This window comes from Nanorana parkeri, unplaced genomic scaffold (genome assembly GCF_000935625.1).
Source record: "Nanorana parkeri isolate BGI_ZX_2015 unplaced genomic scaffold, ASM93562v1 scaffold102, whole genome shotgun sequence".
Lineage (NCBI taxonomy): Eukaryota > Metazoa > Chordata > Amphibia > Anura > Dicroglossidae > Nanorana > Nanorana parkeri.
This window is the reverse complement of record NW_017306370.1, coordinates 972,363-995,478: the sequence shown is the minus strand read 5'-3', so window position 1 is coordinate 995,478 and position 23,116 is coordinate 972,363. Positions and strand designations below refer to the sequence as shown.

General features: G+C 40.9%; 1 long non-coding RNA gene across 1 annotated transcript in view; it reads left to right on the top strand.

The window, feature by feature from the left end:
* Positions 1-17,256, top strand: part of LOC108784203 — a 101,362-nt gene extending 84,106 nt beyond the window's left edge. Inside the window, exons 2-3 of the long non-coding RNA XR_001941054.1 lie at positions 6,233-6,236; positions 17,057-17,256. This is a non-coding gene — a long non-coding RNA (uncharacterized LOC108784203). The remainder of the gene's footprint in view (positions 1-6,232; positions 6,237-17,056) is intronic.
* The last annotated feature ends 5,860 nt before the right edge of the window (positions 17,257-23,116 follow it).

The window sequence follows — 23,116 nt, the reverse complement described above, 5'->3', positions numbered from 1 at the left end:
TTCTAGTCATGCCAATCAGACAAAGCTTTGGCACTCCAAGGTAGAGTCAAAGCGTGCCCTGCTCCCTCTTGCCTCCATCACATTCCATTTAGTATGTGAGCCAGTCTTCATAGTGATGGGTTACTCGGAATGTGTGGGAACAAGCTCTGAAATTACCAGGAAGTGTCTGAGCTTTGTCTGACCAGAAAAACCTTGAACTTTAGGCCAGGTTGAATGAAGAAAATATATTGGTAGGGTATACCTTACTTTATACCCTTCAGCAGCTTTTTTCATGTTAAAGTGACAATTGTCACTTCGCAACAACTAAAAAGCCCTCCACTGATTAATTGCATAAATATAGTAAAGCCTCCTTATAACACAAGGTATTTACATGACATTACTTCCATATTAGGCTGTATCTGTTCTGGCAGCAGACTGAAAAAAACGTCTAAGTCTAGCCAGGATGGCAGAGATGTATATGCCAGGTTCAGGTGTTATACAAAAGGTTATCCTCTAGGGGGAAGTGCTGAGAGGGCTGGAGGCCTGGAGGTAACAAGCCCAGCTGAAGCTAGCTGGCTTGTTAAGGCCTCTACAAGAACTCTCAGCCTCCTAAGAAAGGAGCCCCACCCTAGAACCAGACTGTGTATCTGGGGAACAGGGGAGCAGATCGCCTGTGTGGAAAAAGAGCAGCCTGTATGGCAAAAAAGGAACCTGTGTGGCAATCCGCCTGTGTGGCAAAAGAGTGGCCTGTGTGGCAGTCCTCCTGTGTGGCAAGAGGACAAGGTACAAGCCTCTGTGGCCAGCGTTTGGAATACAGCCTGTGTGGCCAGACGTTTTTGTTAAAGGACCTACCTGAAGACGGTGAGATGGGAAAATGTTTTTTTTATTAAGAAAACTGTACTTTGTGTTTGGAAACCCCTGCGAGGAAACACCTGTGTGGATGTTTCTTTAAATTTGTGAGTAAATAAAAGTGGGCAAAGTACCCCTTAAAAAGTGAAAAGCGAGTGGCGGTGTCCTTAATGTTCTACCGTTTGGAGCGAATCCTCACACTGTCCTATAAAAAAGCAGTTTTGGAGTGTGTAGTTGACCCAGGGGCATAAAGGAAAGATTTGCATGGCCCTGTCAATTATCTGAGGTATTAGCGCCTTTTTGTTTTGGAATGTCATGGAAAAAAGACATGTAAATAGTATAGCATGACCTAAGCTACATAACTAATTACATGCACACACAAATAAAACACCCATCTGAATTAGCTGCTAGAGGAACAATCACACTTTGCCAATAATATGTAAAAACCTGTACATCATCAATGTGAAATCAGCCATTGCACAAAGTAATTGTCTACATTCCCCCCAATGTAATTTCTTCCACTATTAAAAATGCACATTTTCATAAACGATTTCATTAAACATGGTTGCTGGCCTTTTAATTCTCCAGGACCGGCTTGCCATGCTTCACTGCCACCGGCACGACTAGGGTGATACAGGGTAAAGTAATCTCCATTGTCTATTCAGAGCAGAAATTAGATTCTAGAGTCACCCGTAACAAAACAAAAGACTAGAAAAGGATTACTTTGCTTCCTTTTAACTAAAGGGCTACCATCTCCCAGCCTGGCTCCCATCATGGATTTCCTGTTCAGCGAGCTGCATTTATTCAGAAGGCACAACATTTATTTTCCATTTCTAGTAGGTTTTCCAGATTTTCCCCCTCTTTTACTTCATCTTTCTTCAATTTCACACACACACACACACACACACACACACACACACACACACACACACACACTATCCTTCCAGTTCATTGAAATACAAAGTAGATTATCGGCCCTGCTTCAGATTCCCATTGCATTCAACGTGCTCCACTTGGCTTTTTAAAAAAAACAAAACATCTCCAGTTTATTTATCATGCTTTGCTGGAGGACACTAAGCACAGCTACTATTGTATTTCATTATTTGCTTATATCCTGAGCCCATACATCCATGGCTTCATTTAATGCAGGGCAGCAAATCGAATAAAAGCAAGGCAAAGCAAAATACAAAATAAGTGCACAGGGCTAAGTGCATCCTTACGTTCAACTTTGTGGGGAGAACAAGTAAAAACACTTGCAGGGTTTAACAAAATATGCAATGTACTATTTTGTTTATGGTTCCTATAATAGTATTATTGTGTTCCAGAAAGCATGACCTCCCGGCATTGCTCTTTCCTTCTTGACAAAAGAGTACATTATTGTTTTAAGAGCAGTCTTAAATCATGAGATATAGTGGAGCTCAGTAATGTAGTCAGGAGAAAACATGCCTGTTTGTGCTTTTAAGAACTGCTCTTAGCATGTTCTCCCAGAACGTTGCACTTTAGGAATACTGCAGGGTATATAAAGCTCACCTGTGCTTTACCAATGTAGTACAAAGCAAGAGGGTCATTCTAACCTCTTTAGCGTTAAAGATAAACATGACTTGGGCTTTGAATTCTGTGGAAACATGGTTAATCATGACTGCTACTCTAAGTAAAGATGCTTCAAATTTTGGGCGGTTCTTGATGGAGCTTATCGCAGAAGGGTGAAAGCCACCGACGTAAGGCATACTAAGGTGGCCAGCTGGAAACAGTTGTTTTCCGCCATATGCCTTATGTCAGTGCAGGGAAAGGGTTAATTGAACAAAAAAAAACAAAAAACAGTTTCTGACCATTCCTTTATTAGGCAAAAAATGATGCAATCCTTAAAGTTAATCGTCAAAATAAAAAAGTCCCGCCACCCGCCGACCCTACCGCCAAACTCCTGGCTCAAAATGACAGGTCCGGGCCGAAGGTAAACAAATGGGCGGAGCGAGTTGTGACATTACTGGACCATGAATTGGGGAGGGGAACTGCACTTTTTTAAATCTATTTTTTAACAATTGCCAGGGATTCGGACCATTCTCCCCGCTCCGACTGTATGTTCAGCTTTGCCAAGTAGAAGCATGTGTGTTTGTCTCGGCGGTGTACTTTGGATGACCTCGGCTGCTGTACGCACTGTTGAGAATAGTGCGTACAGCAGTCCTTCGGTTCAGCTGAACTGAAGGGTTTCTACAGCCGAAGCGAGCCGATGGATTAGCCGAACGTATAGTAAATACAGCACTATAGGGGGGTCGTCTCATACCAAAATGTCAAAATTGTTCAGTTACATTCTGAAATCTCAAATGCATGACTTCAAACTGAAGAAAGTACTTGTTTGTTTAGATCATTGTTTACATTAGCAGATTGTTTTCCCCCGTGTTCTAGAATATGGAATCAGAATGCCATCTGTAGTGACTTGAGAGGTGTAAAGAGAAACAGATCAGCTATAAACCAATCAGCACAGCAGCAAAATAAGATGATATTTAACTGCACTAAGACATAAGCAGTTGATGCAATCCATAGAATAATGGAGGAAGACAAACTAAAAATGAATACAATTTGCAGATAAGAATACTTGTATGTTAATGCAGTATGCATATCATGAGCTTCATTTAAAGCAGAACTACGGATAAAAAAAAGCTGCAGTACTCACCTTAAATGCAGCACTGTGCCCGCATTCTACTAGTTGCCACCAGTCTTTTGGGTTGAATTAAGGCCAGCATCAGTTAACCAACTTCCTTTAAACCTAGGTTGTCACATGGGGTACATCATTACACTAGTCTGGGCTTAGCCTGGACTTCATTACGTGAACATCATTTATCACAGCAGATCAGAGCAAAGACCACCCACCTCCCCATCCAGAGGAAAAAGACTCATAAAATCACCAGAGCAGGCAGAAGACCCTTAGAAAAAAGTATGTACATAGCTAAACAAAAAGTCCTGTGGGGTCTGGTTCTTCAGGTAGACAACTAAGGGCAGGAGTGGAGTAGTTCTTTATAGCGCCACTTTTAGTGCTTTGGCTACACTAAATTCAAAAATAATGCAACTGGAGGTTTTTAAGACTGTACGCTAAGCTAATATACAGAGACAGGCAAACCTTCTGTCACTGTATGCTGTGTTGTAGCTTGGCATGTTTGCCTGTGCTACCCCCATTCCCACCCCACCTGTCACTGGTTGTTAACAACACTGTCAGCTGCACAGCAGCCAGCCTCCTAGCAGTCAATGATGCTGACAGTGGGCAGAGCCTGGTGGGGATGCCAAGGGACTAGTTTCCCAACTAGTGATTGGCAGTGGGCGGATTCCATAGCCAATAGCAGGCTGTTTATTGGTTTTTAAATCTTCCTACTTCCTGATATTAATCACCAGGGTAGAGGACCTGATGAGGAACTATTCCCGGTAATAACAATTCTAAAAAATTATTTGTCGTGGGGTTACATTTAAAGAGGGGGGTATTTTTAAAGAGTGTCAGAGATACTCTTAATGAATTTCCCCCATTATCTTTAGCACTAAAGATATGAATTGAAGATATATGGAGATATGAAATTACTGTGACTATTTAATATTTGCCTTGTGCAGGCAGCAGCTAGAGCTCTAGACTCCAAATATTTTCTGCACATGAACACAATCAGCAATTACTGCTCAAATTGAAAATAAATGATGCACATATATAACGTATACAATTATAAAATCTATATATAATTAAAAAATAAATTACATAATATACATATTTCCAACATTTACTTTGCAAAATGAACAGTCTGTACTCTTTTAGCAAATCAACACCATCATCTTTGACAGTAATGAATACTGATGAGAATTGTCAGGCACGAGCTCACCCAGATGAATGCTGTGCTCCAGCAATTCTTTACAGCGTTTATAGTGTTTTGTGTCTAATGACACAAAGCTAGCCAATTAGTTGTGTTTTATAAAACTTTCAATCATTGGTTAGTTAATAAATAACTGCATTCATTGGTGTTATCCTATATGTGTCTGGCGTTTAACTTTAATAAAGAACTGCAAGGACTGTGCTTAAAGTTTAGCAACCCTTGCCAACTAGCAAACCAACCAATTAACCAGCCAACCAAGTTTTTAATATATATAATGACTGCCCTTTGGAACAGTTTATTAAATAAACCCAGAAAGGGTTTTTGTTTCTCTGACATTGCACATTTTATGTAGCCAGTTTACATGCAAATTGTGCATATTTCTTATATTAAAAAGTGTAAACTGTGGGTTTACAGTCTCTTTAATGGTAGATTTTTTTTTTTTTAATTTTAAACACATTATGCCAAGGAGATTCAAGATAGAAAAAGTGAACAAAGCACAATTTTACAACAGAGACAACAATAAGGTCAAAATAATTACACAAAATTATAAATAAATCTAATATAATTAGACACCGAGCTGAACTGAGAGTAGACTGATACTTTTTCTTTATGTTTAATATTTAATGTTGCTGTATAAAGATATTATGTGCTAATTGATGCATGTGTTTGCTACATAATTTCCAAGCCTTGCATCAGTAGCTATTATATTACAGACATTGAAGCGGAATATTTTAAACTCGGAGTCATTAATCATACATTTTCACCTTTTACTAAGGGCAGTAAAATCCAATAGAAGGTGAATTGCATTACTGACAACTCAGGTCAAATGAGAGGAGGGGAAATTAACAAATTCTTACATTTCAAAAAGCACACCAGAGTAGAAAAATGTATTTCCAGAAGATTTCTCTTTCAAAAGTGGCTCTTTATATTTCTCATTATTAAGCTGCTTTTATGTATGACTCTTACATTGTAATTGGGCTATTTGTTGCAGTGTGCTCACTAACTTGGTCCATAACCAACCGATCATTATACACAAGGATGAAACACTAATACACCTTGTTTACCAAGCCTGCTATTTGGAGCACTTAACAAGTTTATCGTTGTAGAGAGATAATAGTTTATTTTTCACTGCAGGTGAATTGCATATTTCTTAAATGTATCTTAAAGTGAACCTGTCACCAGCACACCAAAAAATCCTTTCAGGATAACCATGTGTTCATTTAATAAGCACCAAGTCAAGTAAAAACTGTTTTTTACTAGACATGGTTCTTATTAAATGAACACATGGTTATCCTGAAAGGATTTTTGGTGTGCTGGTGACATTTCTTCAATTTCTTCAATGACTGCCATCCGCAGTCACTACAAGCACTCTCCCTTGTCATTGGGTCATCCGGTAAGGAGTGCAACAAGTTTATTTCTATAATCTTAAAGTGAACCTGTGCCCAGACAATGCACATTAAAATATCTATATATTCTGTGCAAACAGTTAGAGCAGTGTAAAGCAAGCCCTCGCTCACCTCTGTATCTAAAAGCATAGTGGTCCATTCTCCTAATCAGAGCAAGGTATTTTTTTTTCTCTTTTTTTAAAACAAACTTTATTGCTTATGTTTTTTCAATGAATAGGTTGTTTATGAAAAACATAAGCAATAAAGTTTGTTTAAAAATTAGAGAAATAAACATACCTTGCTCTGATTAGGAGAATCGATCAGACACGAACACAGCAGAAAAGAGTAAAACAACGGCACATGCAGGCAGCAGCTGTTGCCAATCTAAAGTGGTGGGGATGTGGATGTCGGGAGGACGTCATCCTGTAGTGCTGGCTCAGGTCGGGAGTGCGCACACAGACACCATGTAACATTTCAGAGAAGAGGCAGTCAGCTGCAAAACGGAAGTTCTCCCCAGCATAAGAAGAGATAAGGATTTAAAAGGAAGAGCAGCAAAGAGAAGGGAAACTACCATGGATTACAGTAAGGCACACATTACAGTATTGGTTTATGTTAAAAAAATCTGGGGGTTTAATGTCACTTTAAAGAGTTGGGCTTACAGCTACTGGGAAAAATTCTTAGTTTTGTGTATAGACAATGGAGGAACAAAGAATCCATGTTACAGAAACATGAAATTCTGGCTTCAATGAGGCTGTGTTTGCATGTCTAATGGAATCACTTATCTCCAGTACTTGTTCCCTGTTATTTCTGTAAATCAGAAACGTCTGTGGTGGAGATCCCATACCTGTTTGTCGATACTTACAGAAGACAGGAAGGACAGCAGGCTATTTTAAAAAAATGAAATGAGCGTATTAGCACAGTTTGGTCTACGGTAACATGCACTGATGATCTTCTTAAATGCTCTTGAACTGGTCGTAAAAGTGCTCGGGAATGTAATGTGTTCATCAGTCTTGTAGTGAGATTATTTTTCCTACTGAAGATAAATGTATATTTCTATGTTCCTGGCACAGTTAATGCTCCTCATAGCTTCACAGGCCACCTTGATGAATATGAGCTAATGTCTTCAGAGCTGCTTTCTCCCACCACTCAGGATTACACTCAGATAGGGTACTTAAAACTGATTGCACAGGAGAAAATTCATCGCAGTTCCTCTAGACCAACACTGTGCATATATTACAGCCTCATCTTGCTGGGCAGTTCATAACTCAGGAGAGGCTTAGTTTATATTGTTTTGTCTTCATCATTTAGTTGACATGTTTGAGTGTATTTAAAGTGAGCCAGTGCTGCAGTAACCACACAGTGCCTCATTTGTTAAAGCCAGGTTCATGCAGCCGGTTAGGGTTTTTGGCCAGTGTCAACAGACTTGGACGGGCAAATGCAGATTTTTTTTTTACATCAGTTTGAGATACTTTTGAGATCAATAAGAATGCATTGCAGTTGGGGCTAATCTGCAGTTGACCTGCATTTATATATCAGACTCCCCCTCTCAGACACTGCAGCTCACAGTGGGAGGGTTTCTGCAACAGAGGCTGTGCTGTCAATCGAGAAAGCAGTGGAAGGAGTTAGGTGCAGCCAAGTGCTCACAGACAAGCTACAGGCTTGTGAATAAGCAGTGACAATGCTAATAGCCACATTCTCTGCAAAAATGTTTCATTCCACTGTAGTGCAAGCAGCCATAGCCCACATGAGAGTGGAAACTCTGCTCTGGATTTAGGAGCCGTGCAGGATGGTTGCCACCCCATCACAGGAAGCGTTACTGGCAGGAGCACCAGATATTTGTGAGACTTTGCAGGGTGACTAAGAGAAAACTGAAAGTGCAATTACATTAAGGTGCAGCACATAAGTTGTTTTTTTTTTTTAATGAGATGCCCTAGTTCTACTTTAGTTTCAAACAGTAGTATAAAGAAAAAACTTTACCTGATCATATTTTCTCTTTACATCTTTGTGAGCTGCATGACTGGGTGTGTGGCTTTTGACTTTATGTTTTGTGATAATTTGTGTCCGTCTTTCCCAACCCAAAATGTTTGGTGGAAGGAGTCTGTGGGAAGTAATTTGCTATGAGTAATCAAGTGAAAACCAGTTAATTGTATCTTGAATACAATGTTGAAATTAGATTTGTGATATAAAATCTTACTAGATTTGTAAAAAATATTTTAGTTGATTCTTCTTTGATTTTAATGGAAAAATATTGCTTTATGCTCCATTGGCCACATGCAGAATAGATCTGCTGGTATATAGTGCGAATATAGCCTGATATTATAGAGCAATGTATTCCAAACTGTTTGCAGCTGCTTCGGGCCATGTGACCACCATCAGTGTAGTGTTTGGAAATCATGGCTTCTGTGGAGTAGGGCGTGGGACCCAATGTGATATTATAACCACACTATTTATAGGGAAAAGGGACTAATCAGAGAGCAGTCAAGAAGCCCTCATTCTCACCTGTGTGTAGCACAATAAAACCATCTTTAAAAAGAAGGTATTTACATGTCTCATTCCATCATATATCCCCAAAATAAGAGGATTATTTCAGTACAGTGGGTGGAGTCATGGAATCATTTCTTAACATAGCCTGGAACAGCCATATGCAGTTTGGAATAAATAGCTCTATAGTATTAGGCTGTATTTGCACTATACGCCAGCGGTTCTAAAATTAGCCAATAGGGCATAAAGCAATATTTTTCATGGCTCGGCCTGAAATGAGGAAGAATTCTTATGTTTTTGAGATATGAAATAGAATGAGAAATGTGAATACTTTAATATGCTTCTTGCTGATTAGAGTGAAGACTTTTTTTTATTGCTTTAGCTCCTTCTCACCATAACATATTGTTATACTGTCTCTTTAAAAACGGTCCCTTCCCATTTTTTTTTTTTGACAATGTGGAGAAGTGCTAGAACCTTTTTTTCCCCAGTTAGGTTACTTTTGGAAGTGATTCCTTCACTTCCTGTCCTAGTGACCACACAGAAAGTGAAGTGACATTCACCCCAGTGGGGGCAGACATCAGTAAAACCCTGAAAAAGATTGCTTATCCTTCCCTGCTCTGTTCAAAACAAACACATTGTGAATGGAACTCCACTTTAAAAATAAAAAGTTGTATCTCCAACAAATGCAATACCTAGTTACACTGTTTTGCTATCACTTTCTATGAATCAAAGTAGGCTGGGACATAATACCATGCTATGATATTTGCCGCTGCAGCAACAGGGACCCACACACAGAACCGTGAATTTGAAGGGTGTATTATGACAGATCGTGAAATGTCTTTTGTGATTGTCTAGTGAAACATGTGTTTTAATTACATGTCTGGTGTTTATTTCTTGTCACAAATGAACTCCGGGACGAATGGTTCGATGTTGTGAAATTAGCCATGTATAAATAATAATCACTAATTACAGTATTTGTCACCCTCGGATTTCTGAATTATCTAATAGATTCCAGTGTCTAACTTGCAGAAGGGTTCTCTCTCTCTCTCCAGAAAAAAAAAGAGACTCTAGCAATTTTATTCATGGCTGAATCCCATAGAAATGTATACAATAATTATAGAAGTACAGTCTCACGCTGGTCATCCACGTGTCACTTATGTGGCAATTCTAGAAGTTTTCTGTGAGTTGATTTGATTTTAAAATGGCATTCAATGCTCCATGGGAATCTGCTGTATCAATAGATTGCCAGTTATGAGGAACCAAATGATAACAATTAGGGCAATTTCAACTGAAAATGCCTTCCGCTGGTATGTGGTGGCTTCAATTGATTTTGTTTGGTCGCTTGAACATAGTCCTGCGAAAAGAGATTGGTTTGGCTTTGAGCCAGGGCTAGATTAAGGGCCACTGATTCCCTAAGCACAGCCCAACATTGGCACCTCCCTCCACTGTTTAACTGGCAAGACATTAAAGTCTTTGTTTTAATAATGAATCCAGATCAAACAAATATATATATATATATTGAACGGTAAAGCATTTCTTTTTGCTCAAGCACTTCCAGTCATCATGTTTCTTTCTCAGATATGCTTCCCCGAACTTCCTGTCCAGTACAAGATCACATGTCTCCAACAGTCGTCCATCTACTTGCTTGGAGGAGTGAGGATGGGAGAGGATGGAGTGGGGGTTAAGGAACAGGGGAATGGCTTGCCTTGCTGATCTTGTGTGTTTGTGGTACCTTTCATAGCCCAATATCACTGCTCCTTCACAGCAGCATTAGAGAGTATGTTGGGTGCACACCAGCCGAGCCCATCTTGAACCAGCATCAGCAGTTACTCACAGAAAAAAAGTCTGGTTGCACACCACAAGCTTCACTGAAAAATGTATTATAACACACAGGTACACATCGTCCCATCATAGATCATTTTTCTGTGAGGAACTGTGTGTTTGTTGTACTAGAACACACAAGGGTGACTCTATAGGACCCTGCAAGCCACGCTAATAGCATAAAACATCAGGACCAGTCCTCAGGGGACCAGCTGATTCTACAGAAAGCTAACATTTTTAAACATCAAGGAGCAGTGTCAATTGTAAGTAATTTCATCAGCATTTGAAATATCTTAATGACCTTCTGACTTTATTATGACTTTAAGACTATTTACAAACATTCAGTTTTCTTCCAGGTCAGTCCCAGGCCATATCCATCAACTATATGGAATCAAAAATGTTTTATTTTCTTTACTTAAAGAGGAACTTTACCCATACCTTCACAATAACAACAAAGAAACCTTTAGAAATGTTTAGTAATGGCAATCTACAAACACATACTTCTAGATAATTGCCAGCTTTGTATTCTTTGCATACTTTATTTCTCTTTTCTTCTCCAGTCTTCTCTCAGTGGCCATTTTTACTAAGGGCAGATGAATCCATCTCCCTTTACTTCATGGAACTCAGCCACATGTGACTAGGACATGTGACCATGCACATCATCTTAGGGGAGGAAAATGCAGCAATGCTCTGCTGATGTAACCTTCCCGGGATGCAACCCTTGGGCACAATTACATCACTTTTGCCAAAGAGAGCCAGGAAGTAGAAAAATATGAATTCTAAGTAAAATAAAAATATGTTTGACTAACCAATGAATATAAGATGATGTCATATCAAAGCTGCATGCTGATGGGATTTTTAGCCAAAGTGGGTAATGGTCCGCTTTAACAGATTGGGCATGGTTCAAAATTAAGCCTTTTATATAGAAATAATGAGGTAAATCTTTTTTTATATATAATATAATTAAGAATGAAGAAGTCTGCGGGGCTTGTCTACCTGGCTGGGAGACGAAGGTAGAGCCCCATAGAAGCTAGGGCTGTAAGGAGACTGTTTGGCCAGGAGAGAAGGGACTTGTAAATAAACAACGGAGGCCACAACATTCTGATCTTGGTAAGTATATGTCTGTGGAGGGGGGCAGTGGGATCGATTGGCTCAGGGCAAAGGGATAAAACATATGAGTGCACTTTATTTTAAAGTGCCCCTATCCTTTAGGGTAGAGGTAAAATTATGTGATGCCCAAAGCACATTCGTATTCTGCTTATTGGTTTATCCAGCCCAGCCTGGACCCATTAGTGCCATGGGTTTGTTCCAATATTAATGTGTCCAATAATACGTGTGTAACTTGCATTATCACTGTGCCCATTAGCCCACTGCATATGTGACTTGCAGTGTGCTGCAGCTCATTTTAAAAGTGTATCTAAAATTTATCTGAGTGTATCTTCCTTATTGGCCAGCTTGCCGACCAATCAGGAAGCCTTAATGGGACTTCCGGTATCGCACAAATACTCAGTTTCGGCACCGAAACCGGTATCGGTATTGGTGCATCCTTAGTGTCTATGGAGAAGCAGCATTGTCGGCATAGTCTGCTCTCCTGATTTCAACTACACACACCTGCCCCTCTCTTCATCTCCATAACATAGAGGGGAAGTGTTCAGTAGTTTACAGAAGAGAACTGGGAACACTGTTTGAGATTTCAGTTCAGTGCACAGGAAGTTGCATGGACATCTGAATTTCTGGCAGGGTCAGCAGGGATTTTTTTCTGTTCTTTTTGAACATATACTCAGAGAACTAATGCATTTGCCACATCTAAGAACTGGTAAGCTGTAATATGTTAATATTTTGTTCTTGGGTTTAGATATACTTTAACTGCTCCCCGATACACATTCAGGGTACTATAGTGTATCACAATTTACAGATGCAAATACTCCATGCATTGCATTGCACTGTGTTGTAACAAAAATAGTGTGGGGTCCTATATTTGTGCATACCGGTATATGGATATCCCATTCACAATATATGGGCTGTCTGAGGCAACCCGTCTCAGTGCACAAAAACACATGCAAATTATGGTGTGAGCCTGGAAGGAAAGTTTCCAGAATTGTCTCATGTATACTCAACACCACTCTACATACAATACATAGATCTGCTGATTATATTCTGCATTTCTCCTGTCTCCCATTAGTATAATGCTCTAGAATCAGGTCTTTTTTTGCATACGCTGTATAGTAAATTTGCACTGACATGGACAACAGACTATAGAACAAATGACGAATTAGCCAGTGAGATGAAAAATGCCCAGATGTCAGTGGAAGGCATTGCAAGTGCAGGAACCCTTCAACAGCTTAGCCAGGAGCTGCCCATTAACTCCAGTGGTGAATAGCTTGGTCTAGTGGCACCTCATTCCCTTCTATGATGAAACATGTCCCTGAGCCAAGAGACTCTATACAAATACTGTTACAATCCCAAAGTATCCCGTATAGTTGGGGTGCATTATTATTATAGTGCAGGAACCTCGCACAGCTTAGCTAGGAGCTGCCCATTAACTCCAGTGGTGAACAGCTTGGTCTAGTGGCACCTAAGTACCCAGGACAGTTGGTTTGCATTATTTCTATTACCGGTATTTATATAGCGCCAACAATTTACACAGATGCACATTCACACCAGTCCCTTCCTCTTAAGGAGCTTGCAATCTAAGGTCCCTATCTTGCATTTAAACATACAAGGGCCAATTTAGACAGGAGCCAATTAACCCTTTAGCATGTCTTTGGCGTGTGGGAGGAAACCAGAGTACCCAGAGGAAACCCACACAAGCACAGGGAGAACATGCAAACTCCTTGCAGATAGCGTCCTGATCAGGATTTGAACTGTCCCCAGTGCTGCAAGCAGAAGTGCTATCCATTACGTCACTGTGCCGTCACGGTGCATGGTCTTTAAGTCGGCTTACAAAACATCTACTCACAGAGGCAAACCTTAGTATTCCTAAATGCACAGAATATTACTAGATATTGAGTTCTTATAAGTATATTAAGCTTCAGAGAATATCAGATAATATTTGATTGCCTAATAGGATCAGGAAGGAATTTATTTCCCCTGTTGGAGCAAATTGAACCATGCTTTATAGAGGGGGGTTGCCTTCTGCTGGATCAACAGTAGGTAACTGTGGGCATACCGTTCTCTTTAAGGTTTTTTTTCTTTTCTTTTTCCCTGATCTCTATAGGTTGATTTCTGAGGATTTGTGTCTTTTTCAGCCTGACTAACTATGTAACTGTGTCATTTCAGTTTTCAGTATGAGTATGTCATGTTAATTTAAAAGTATGTCAGGTAAATTAGTTGAAAGAAATTGAAGATATACTGTATAATGTATACAGTATATCTTTGGACTGGCTGTTGAGCAGTATGGCATGTTACTTTAAAAGTATGTCAGGTAAATTAGCTGAAATAATGGAAGATATATACTGTATATACTGTATCTTCAGGCTGGCTGTAGAAGTAAAGTGAGAAATTAATGCCAAAATCTTGTGGCACTTGGATCTGTGCTAAAAATAAGGCACACTTTATTAGATAAATCCTCACACCCAGGTACAGTCCTACAATCTAGGAATAACATCCTAGCTTCCAGTAAGAATTACCAGTGAGAAAAAACGCAGTAAACGGTATTATGCAGGAAGAATGAGGAAGAAGTGAACCCCCATAGGATTCTGCCTCTGAGGGGTACAATAATAGGCAGTGTAATAATTGTATCATACGCACATAACCTACGTGCTGCTTGTAGAGGCTTTCTCTCCTTAGGCTGGATTCCCATCTGCAAGCACTTCGCATAAAAACAGATACTGTAGCAGTTAAATCATACATTTGCCAGGAGTCTAAGAGCCTACAGGTAATAGATTTATAAACACGTGGACTCCACAGCCTCCTATACACCTCCATTTGGTTTTCATCTCTTATTGATTTCTTGATTTACTGTAATAACCGCGATACTATTGCATTCAGCACAGTCCATTATTTTAAGGGTTGCGGGCTGGTCAGAGAAGCAGAACACACTACTGTAAATAACTTCATCCACTTCACTGTGCATACTGACATGCCATCTTTCTTCTGATTGGTTTCCCAGACACTTAATTATAATGACAGTGCAGAGTAAGAACACGACTCTTTGAAATGATGTTTGCAATTGGACATAGTCTGCTATCCATTCATCCACTCACTACCCATCCATCATCAGACCACCAAAAGTAAACCTGTGCTTTATTTTGAACTTTTAGAAGTCATAGGCCTGCCTAAATGGCGACAGAGCAAAGTTCCCGCCATTACCTTTATTATCCTGGAAATCATCACCTTTTTTCCCCCGTTCTGATTTAGTAACACTTTGTTACTGGAATCTGACTTTCCCTGACTTTACGGCTAAGCTCCCCCAACTGCCATACCCCTGTCGAATGAGAGTACACTCTTTGGCCACTGATGCATTCTTATTGGACAGTGGGCCTGATTTTCCTCAACTTCATGGATAATATCCACTCACTGCAATCCCTTTGTCCAGTGAGAGTGCTCTTTTTGGTCACTGACTCTTAGTGGACACTGGGCCTGACTTTCCTGACCTCATGACTAGACTCCACCAGCTGCCATCCCCATATCCATTAATGATGCCTTTATTGGTCACTGAGGTAGTCTTATTGGACAATAGGCCTAGCTTTCCGTGATTTAATGACTATGATCTACTAAATGGCATTCCCATGTCCAACCATAACGCCATTATTGGTGGGGTAGCAGCAATCATTACAGGGGGGTAAGGTGGTGGTGAACGTTATTGAGTGTGCACGGTACCTCTGTCCAGCATCCCGCCCAGCACACTGACGTGACTGGTTGCCAGGGGATGGGTGGGATGCAAGCCAGAGCATCCTGCTCAGCTCCTGGCAACCAGTGATGTTAGTCAGCTGGGCAGGATGCCGGCCAGAGCATCCCAGGTTGCTAAGAACTCGTAGCAGACACTCCAGTTGGGGCATGGTCTGGAGGGGAAGAGGGAGATTTGGGGGAAATTTAGGTTCTGCCTAAAAGAATCGTTTTACAGTGCTGGCAGCCTGTATTGAGGACAAGAAAAAGCAAAGCACAAGGCTCTTCACAGCTCTGTGTATTTGCTTTTAAAAAATATAAAATTATTTCATCTATGACCCTTCCTGGAGCTGTAAATAGTACTGTATACGTTACCAAAATTTGTAGAGTGCTGTAACCTTCATCCACCAGTTTCAATTAATCTTTCACTAATCTTTTGTCAGTAAACTATAATCTGGTCAGTTGCTATAGCATACCTTCCTCCTGTCAGCATGCGGCAGCAGGGCACGTGAGCCTTAAAGTGATATTAAAGTCAAAAGGTTTTCACGTTATTTCAAATGCTAATGAAATCACTTACAATGGATGCTGCTTCTTCATTGATAAGTTAAGCTTTTGTTTCCTGCAAAGCCAGCTGGTCCCCTGAGCACTGGTCCTGATATCCTGTTTTACGATGTCACCTTTCCCTTGCAGACTCCTATGGAGCCACCTTTGTGTGTGTGTGTGCTAATAAGCTGTGTGTGTCTCTACAAACACACAGACACAGCAAGGCAAGACACTCCCCTGCTCCCCTTCTCCAAACTAGTAGATGGACAGCTGCAAGATACTGCTCTGTCCCTTGTGATCTTGTACCGGACAGGATGTTCAGGGAAGCTGAGATAAGAGAGTTGGAACTGTTTGGAAACATGATGGCTGTAAGCGTTTGAGCAAAAATATAAATAAATACTTTGCTTTGCAATCTATATTTGTTTGATCTGGATTCATTATTTAAACAGTTTTTAGCGTTTAATACTACTTTTATCGTCCTGCTGCCATATGTATGCATACACCAGTCAGATGTTGTATGCTGACAGCACTTTCAGTGTATGGTTCTAGCATCCGGACGGAGCTGTCACAGACAGCTCCCTGCCATCGTAAATGATAGGGAGGGCAAGCTTCCTGTCATGTGACTGATGTGACAGTCAATCACAATGTAGAGAGAGACTTGTTGCACTCCTTACCGGATACCCAAACGACAGGGGAGGGTGCTTGGAGTGACTGCGGATGGTAACGCTAGTTACATGGATCATTTGAAGAGATGTCACCAGCACACCAAAAATCAGGATAACCATGTGTTTATTTAATAAGACCCATGTCATCGACATGGGTCTTATTAAATAAACACATGGTTATCCTGATTTTTGGTGTGCTGGTGACATCTCTTCAAATGAGCCAATCACAATGGTCACATGATAAGGACTCTGCCTCTAGTTGTTAAGACCCAATTAAAGTGCCAGACAAGGGTTTAACTTGATAATCCTGTTAGCTGGTAGCCAAATAACGCTTGAAACCACCAATGGCTGTCTACTAAACATCAAGTGCTGTATAATAGGCAACAGACTGAGCCGAGTATAACTTTACAAGTAAATTAGGCGTTATTTTCTAATAGCGTGTACAACTGCCACTCTCAGTTAAGGCTCCTCCAATGAAACCGCTATACCGCTCCTAAATGTTATTTTCTGATCTGAAACCAACATGTTGTAAATGTATGTACTGAGCTCTGAAGTTTACATCAGCATCTGTGCCCAGGGCACATTTTGCTTCTGTCTGCTTGAAATAGATTTGTTTTGTTGAATACTTTCATTTCTTTTCTTCTTTTCATTTCTTTTTTAGCATTCGCTAGTGTTTACCGATTTGAAATCCATGTTTATTTACTGAGAGGAGAACAATCTTGCTCTGGAATTTTGCCTACGAGAACAGACTAATACAGTACACACATTTATTGGTGACAATAAAAGTCAAATCTAATCAAGGAAGTTGAAGAAAACACACGGAACACAAAACTGTATCTGCCGGGGAGTTGATGTTGCTAAGTGAGGTAAGCTAAAAATAGTTTGCAGAATAAAAAATGTAATAGCTCTGGGAGTTCTGTGTGCTATGAGTTCGACAGTGGTGTGACCTGGGGCTTGTAAGCCAGCAAGAAACTAAAAGTTCTGGCGTGTTCTGAGGAGTAAGATTGGCCAACTTCCAGGCAGAGCTTTGGCTATCATTGAACCGCAAGTCTCAGCATCTCTCTGCCTGGCAAACTTGGTGTCAGCATTGAAGACAGACCTAGCGAGACTGAGCAGAGGGGCTGCAGGACTAGGGGGAAGAATCGTCCCTGGAGAAGGGGTTCAAATAAAATGGGAATTCGCTGATCTTATCTGATTGGACATGGGGGGCAGGTGTCTGGGATGAGCCGCATGCATTGGGACTGCACGGGCTGATGGGCGTTCTTTCCGAAAAGTCAATGGAGAAAGCAGGTTGTCCCAACCGCCCTCTTTTAAATTTTGGTGGTTACAATGTCCTTTTTTATGTCATGGCAGCTTGGCAGGTTAGGTTTTTTTTGGGAGGTCTGAAACTCTGAGTCATTTACACAAATGGGGGGCCATCAGCTAGTATGGGTGTCCCCCCCTGTTGGTGTCAGTATTTGTCGGGGGGCCTGGCCCCTTGGAACTTGGGAGCTGTAACTGTCCTCGAGCTGGTTGGGGGTGTGGCTGGGGACATGGGATGAGTTTTAGAGGAGAGGCCTTATATGGGCTGTTGGGCACCCAAAGACCCCTTCTCAGATCAAACAGTCGTTAAGAGTATTTATTTGTATATTATTTTATTTTTTACTTTGGTTACTGGTAATGTTGGTTTGGTTAATAAAAGGGCTGCTGTGGTCATTGGGGTTTTTTAACAGAAGGACGTAATCGACGAATCCATCAGTCAAGGGCTGTTCTCTGAATATGGCATTTCGGAAGTGTTTTGGCTTCTGCCAAGTGGCATCTATATTCCAGGCAGGATATAATGCGGTAGGGCATAGTGGTCCAAATGCTATGGGCCTATCAATGGGGTTGCTATTCTGGTTTCCCTCGCCCATTGCAAGCTGCAGGCAAAATGCTTCCCCTAAACACAGATGCCAGATTTTTTCTGGATGGGGCATTTTGAAAATATTCTGACTTCTGCCAAGTGGCATCTATATGCCAGGCAGGATCTAGTGTTGGGGGGCATAGTGCTCCAAATGCTATGTGCCTATTAATTGGTTTGCTATTCTGGCTCAGGAGAAGACCCAAGCTGCAGGCAGAATGCTGCCCCTAAACATGGATGCCAGATGTATTCTGCAGTCAGTGCTTGTGTAAATAGACTTTAAACAAGAACTCCAGACAAAAATGTTCTTAACCCTTAGCTAGGTGATAACAGAGTTATACTCACCCGAACCACCAAGCCGGCTTCTCTATCACTGAAGCTTGTTTCTTCCTATGCAGCAGCATTGGAATGTTCTTTGGCATCCTCACATCTATACAATGTGTATAGTACGCTGCAGCGGAGCAAGAGAGAGGCTCCAGGCACCGGTCTAAGAGCAAGCTGGCTCAGAGAATGAGTAACTTTTTCAATCCCTGGATTGAAGCTGAACATGGCAGCAAAAGCTTTTTTTGTGTTATTTAATCTATCTGTGAGCCATTTTTTTTATCTTGTTATTTGTGGCTGAAGTATGCTATATTGATTAAGTGGCAAATATAAAATATTTATATGCAGTTTTTCATATTTACTTGATTAAAAAGAAACACTTTAGGTACTGAATATGTTAAATAAAATGTACTAAATAAAAATACTGCAAGTTCTGTTTTAGCTGATTTTCACTTATGTTGGACACTATAAAGATTACAAAGGAAACCAGCTTAACTGTTGTACTAATAGTACAGCTATGCTGGTGTAGCAGTGCATGCTTTAGTAGTGATGGCAGTGGAAGTGCCTATACAGAGATAAATACCAGCAGAGAAAATGTATTTTAGACTTTCTTTGATGTCCCAGGCTTTCAATGTCAGCAGATAGACACTGAGATAGACACTGAATATCGGATACTAAGTGGCCCAGGCTGGCAGATTGGCACATGTATATTATGCAGTCACTTTAATTAAATCCACAAAAAGTAGATGTTCCCTACCTCTGCAAAGTGACTATATTTGTAGCCACAATGTCACTACATTTTATCACCAACAATGTCAATGGCCACATCAACAGTGGATCAGGCCACTCACAGCCAAGTGTGGGGTGCATTACTTTGCTCTTGTTGGTAGTTTGGTAGCTTTGCTTATCATGTAAATTGTATCTTTTTATAGTAGTCTGGGTAATGAACCCAAATGGCTCAACCAAGGCATTTTTTGGCTGTCTTCAGATTTGAAGAACTGTGAAACCTTTTCATGTCTCAAATAGCATGTTGACTTTTGCAGAGCCGATTTGCAGAACCATTTATCCTGTGAATCTCTGTAAATATTTGTGCTCTACAAATAGATACAAAAATGAACGTTCTTAGTAGGGATGCACCGTTACAAGCATCGGTATCGGCGGCGATACCGAGTATTTGCATGAGTACTCGTGCAAATACTCTGATACATAAAACGAGTACCTGTGCCGCGTCCGCCATCTTCAGGGACCCCAATCCGCCGCACACAGGACCTCCATCCCGCCTTCAATGAAGCAAGATGGCCGCGACCTCCTCTGTCATCTGCTCCATTCTGACCTCTTCTCCCGCTGATTGGACGATTGGATGATTGACAGGCTTCCTCACCAGTCAGGAGTGACTGGTGAGGAAGTCTGAAAATCACCAGCACTCAGTAATCAAAGGCAAGTATGTCCTTTTTATTGGACAAAAGCGTCATAAAAATAAAAAAAACGACGTTTCGGGGCCACAAATTTTGTCCAATAAAAGGACATACTTGCCTTTGATTACTGAGTGCTGGTGATTTCTGCCTTTTCCTGTGTCTGCACGGCGCCATCCGTGAACCAATGTCACTGCAAGCACCATCATCCCTTAATTGACCGGGACTGGTGTGAGGTGTGCGGAGGGCTCTCCCCAACGATCTACATGGTGAGGAAGTCTGTCATCATCCAATCGGCCAATCAGTGGGAGAAGAGGTCAGAATGGAGCAGATGTGAGAAAGCCGAAGCCATGCACACAGTCAGACCATCATCCGTTCATCGTGCAGAGCCATCAGCGACCAGCCCCCTCCCCTGTGCCTGGCCCTGGGCACCTGTCTGCTCTCGGGATGTGCCCGGGCTACTGAGGATTACTATGGGTTGTATCGAGTGGAAGGGCTGGAGCAAACCCAGCGACTCTCCGGCTGCACTGGAGACTCACTTCAATTCATACTCACACTTAAGTGAGGGAGAATAGGAGGCCAGGTTTGCTGCAGTCTTGCTATCTTTAAATGCTTCACAGTCACTAAATACAATGCATATGCACCTTTCCACTGTCTTTGTTTCCTGGGTTCTTGCTTTCTCAATCATGCACTACTGCTGTTCTGCTATTGTTTGTCCATTCTTGCTGCTGTTTCTGTTCCTCTTTTCTGTCCACTTTTTGTACATTACCAGGCGTAGCTGAGCAGTTTGCTACAGCAGAAGCTAAACTCCGTGCCTGGTCATCAATTGATGGAGAAGATTCCACAGATGATTCATATGATGAGGATCTGCAGCCCTCTATGGACCATTCTCAACCTGCAGATTTTCTAAGTCCTGTGCAGAAGGATCTGGTGTCATCCCGTGTATGCTGCTGTGACAGTGACTCCTCACGTACCCTGTCTCCTGAAACCCTGTGCTCCAGCAATGGCATGATAAATATTTATTTCATTATTCAATGTCTTTTTTTTAGTATCGGTAATTGGTATTGACGAGTACTTGAAAAAAAGTATCGGTACTCGGCCTTAAAAAAATGGTATCGGTGCATCCCTAGTTCTTAGTATATTTTCTTTTTAGGTTGAATGTAATGTAGTGTAATACTACACTACTAATGTAGTGTAATGTAGTGTAGTGTAGACACTACACTACTAATGTAGTGTAATACCGCATTATGGCCAGTAGGTGGAGCTGAGGAGCATTGGAAATAAATACTCATTTCCTATGCACCTTATCTCCATCAAGTGGCCATAAAGGAAAATATACTAAAATACATTTGACCTGAAAAGAAATCATATTAAAATATATTTAACCTGAAAATAAATTATATGAAAATATATTTGATCTGAAAAGAAAATATACTAAGAACAGTCATTTTTGCCTCTTTTCGCACACAACAGATGTTCACAGAGAATCGCAGAGTGAGTGGCTATGGGAATTGTTTAAAAATAGACCGCTAGGTCTCTAAGGAAATAGTCCTCTGATAACCGGAGCCACAACATTGAACAAAATTCAGAAGCAGTATGTCTGCCAAATGGGTGCTTACTAAGTCTTGGGAAAACCCTGTGTCCCTCCACAATACGAACCAAAGACATCAAAGACTTGGTGAATTTATTAAATAGATCAGAAAACCTACCACTGTAATGGAATGCCACTAGCACCAAATATAATGTAATGCCATAAAATAATAATATTATAAAAATATGATATAAAAACAAATATCCCGCACAAGTTCCATTTTAAACCTCTCTATAGGGTACTAGTGAGTAATATCGCACACACAATAATCCCACACACAATCCCCTCGCCTTCATACTCCCCAGTATATACCCTTAACAAAGAGGACCTGCATGCTCTTGAAACGTCCATCAGTGAATGCTGTTTGCCATTATTTATTATATCTTACATGGATTGTTGGCCTTTATTCATTCTAAAAACAGACACACACAATTAAAAAGAATAAAATGTAACATTTTTACTGAACTTTAGTTACAGATGATGTGTAACAGTAATAGTCATCTCAGCTTCATTCCAATCCTGTCCTCAGCAGGATCTTGTGGCCTACAGGCCATCTTGCACTGCAGGCCAACGAGTTGAGTGATCCAATAATGAGCACCCAAAGAATAGAGTTGAGCTCCTTATATTCTACACAAACCAAGACTCATCATCTTCTTAGTGCAATGTTCTTTCGAAATTCGGGAGGCGCTCCAGGAGTACTCGTAGAAGTGTTACTAATTTTGTTCCTCTGTAACCAGTTTCTTTGTGAATTCTATTTATGGTTGCAGTGAAATCTCAGCTTATATTTTGAAATGGGAACTAAATATTAATTTGGCAGTACACACACTGAAAGCCAAACTCTCACAGGTTGACATAATCAAGGTTCCGTAGCTCTGGAGATTTTCCACAGAATAATCCAAGAAAGAAACCCCCCAACAATTACCAGTTGGGATCTCTTCATCCCTTATTTGGGAAGAGGTAGATAGAGTACCCTGTCCTTTTCAGATTTGTACCATGTTTCTTCATATGGATATACACTGAGTGGCCAGATTATTATGACCACCTGACGTTTGTAGGCAAATTAGCTATAATTTTGCGCTGAAGTTGCTAGAGGGCCAGACCATTATATATAGGGAAGCAGGTTGTTTACCACGACAGTAGAAGTGATTTTTTTCTGAAGATAAGTGTAAACAACGCGATTTAACAGCCTTTGAACGTGGGATGATTGTTGGCGCTCGGAGCCATGGAGCGAGTATCAGCAAAACAGCAGAATTCGTTAAATGTTCAAGAGCAGCTGTTGCTAAAGTGTTTAAAGACTGGACTGTCAGCCGAAAATCTGGGTCTGAACGTGCGAATTGTGGCCGTCAGCGACTAGTCAATGTTAGGGCAGAACGGAGAGTGGCAAGACTAGTAGAAGACAACAGAAGGGCAACAGTGCAGTGTCAGATTCCTCGCATCACCTTTCAACATCTCGTGGAGTCACGAGATGTGACTCCACAATGAAGTCATCTCATGGAGTTATCTTGTGGCCCAACGAAG